This window comes from Eschscholzia californica, unplaced genomic scaffold (assembly GCF_041429995.1).
Source record: "Eschscholzia californica isolate CP2 unplaced genomic scaffold, dmEscCali1.0.p SCAF_67, whole genome shotgun sequence".
Classification (NCBI taxonomy): Eukaryota; Viridiplantae; Streptophyta; class Magnoliopsida; order Ranunculales; family Papaveraceae; genus Eschscholzia; species Eschscholzia californica.
The window spans coordinates 92,501-95,000 of NW_028238491.1; positions in this window are offsets into that span (position 1 = coordinate 92,501).

Genomic DNA, 2,500 nt, shown 5'->3' on the forward strand with positions numbered 1-2,500 from the left:
CGTCCCGTGCTGTCCCATGCCGTCCCGAGCCTCGCCAAGGCCGTCCCATGCGCGTCCCGTGCCGTCCGAGCCTCACAAAGGCCGTCCCAGGCCGTCCCGTGCCGTCCCATGCGCGTCCCGTGCCGTCCGAGCCTCACCAGGGCCGTGACATGCCGTCCCGAGCCTGACCAAGGCCGTCCCGAGCCTCACCAAGGCCGTCCCATGCGCGTCCCGAGCTGTCCCATGCCGTCCCGAGCCTTAGCAAGGCCGTCCCATTCGCGTCCCGTGCTGTCCCATGCCGTCCCGAGCCTTAGCAAGGCCGTCCCATTCGCGTCCCGTGCCGTCCCATGCGCGTCCCGTGCTGTCCCGTGCCGTCCCGAGCCTGACCAATGCTGTCCCGTGCGCGTCCCATTCTTTTGGCTCGGCTGGCCCGTGCATTCTATGGGGTCGTGGGACATTTCGAAATCCACCCGGGCCATTTCGACTCTCTCTTCATTAATACTATTGAGGTATTATTTATGAATTATTGGAGAAAAGAAACGGAAGAAAATATTTTTTTTTCTATTTTTTATGAATTTTCCGGTGTTTATTCACTTAAAAATTCATAGAAAAATAAATATTTATCGGAATCGCTATTATAATATATCAAAAAAATCCTTGCGAAAAGACCTTTCCAACGAGTATAAGTTTGCTGGATTCCGACGAGTAACGAAGGAGTAAAGGCCCAGTATGCTTGGTTAAAAAATTGATGTTTCCTTGTGAAAATAGGAAAAACAATAACTTTGCACTATAAGGGGGAGGGTTGAGCTCCTTCCCCAGAGCGTGCACAGCACTTGTGCTGGCACGTTCCCTAGTGCTCGCCAAGCACCATAGGGCATCCAAAGGGCAAAGCTCGGCCTACTACATGATGGGAAGCTTCTAATATGTCGGAATACGAAGAGATTTCGTGCGACCCGAAGCTCGGCTCGGGCGTCCCGGCCTGTGCCGAGCTGTGCCGAGCGCGTCCCAGGCCGTCCCGAGCCAAGTCTCGGGCGTCCCAGGCCGGCCCGAGCAAAGTCTCGGACGTCCCAGGCCGTCCCGAGCTGTGTCGAGGCCGTCCCAGGGCGTCCCGAGCTGGAGCGAGGGCGTCCCAGGCCGTCCCGAGCCAAGTCTCGGGCGTCCCAGGCCGTCCCGAGCAAAGTCTCGGACGTCCCAGGCCGTCCCGAGCAAAGTCTCGGGCGTCCCAGGCCGTCCCGAGCTGTGCCGAGGCCGTCCCAGGCCGTCCCGAGCTGTGGCAAGGGCGTCCCAGGCCGTCCCGAGCAAAGTCTCGGGCGTCCCATGCCGTCCCGAGCTGTGGCAAGGGCGTCCCAGGCCGTCCCGTGCTGTGCCGAGGCCGTCCCGAGCCTAGTCTCGGGCGTCCCAGGCCGTCCCGAGCTATGGCGAGGGCGTCCCAGGCCGTCCCGAGCCAAGTCTCGGGCGTACCTGGCCGTCTCGAGCTGTAGCGAGGGCGTCCCATGCCGTCCCGGGATGTCCCATGCGCGTCCCGTGCCGGCCCGAGCAACAGCTCGGGCGTCCCGTGCCTCGGCCCTTCCAAGTGGTGCTTCGTCGGACATCTCGATATCCACTCGAGCATTTTCGACCATTCTCCATATGTGGGTGTGTGGGTATTTATCAGGAATATTGGAGAAAGAATCGGGAAAAAAATATTTTTTTTCTATTTTTTTTGAATTTTTAATTGTTTATTCACTTAAAAATTCATAAAAAAATAAATATTTATCGGAATCGCTATTATTATATATCAAAAGAATCCTTGTGAAAAGACCTTTCCAACGAATGCAAGTTTGTTGGATTTGGACGAGTAACGAAGGAGCAAAGGCCGAGTATGCTTGGTTAAAAATTTGATGTTTCCTTGTGAAAATAGGGAAAACAATAACTTTGCACTATATAGGGGAGGGGTGAGCTCCCTCCCCAGGCCGTGCACAGCCCTTGGGCTGGCAGGTGCCTTGGCCCTTGGGATGCAACATAAGGCATCCCAAGGGCAAAGCTCGGCACGGGGGTGGATGGGAAGCTTCCAAGAGTTGCCCAACTCATCCCCGACGTGGAAAATCGAAGAGGCGGCTGGGGGGGCCCGGGGGGGCACCACGGGCAAAAAATCAAAAACTCCCCAGCCTATGCCGGACACTTGGGGAAGCATCCCCGAAGGTGTCCGAGCTGCTGGGGGGGCCCGGGGGGCACCACGGGCCAAAAATCGAAAAGTCCCCATCCTATGCCGGACACTTGGGAAGCATCCCCGAAGGTGTCCGAGCTGCTGGGGAAGCTCATTAGGCACAAGAGTCCCTAGCCGGCCCCAAAAGATGCGAAAGTGCTGCACCTCGGAAGCTTCCTTGGTGCAGCATGATGGCGAAGCGCACGTCGTGGGAGCTGAAGGGGCAGCTCCCGAGAAGCGACGTGCGCAGCTTTGGCGCGACCTAGTTGGATGGATTTTTCACGCACAGCGTGTCGGCCGGGACTGTCCCGCGTTGGTCTCTTGCGCCTCTGCAGC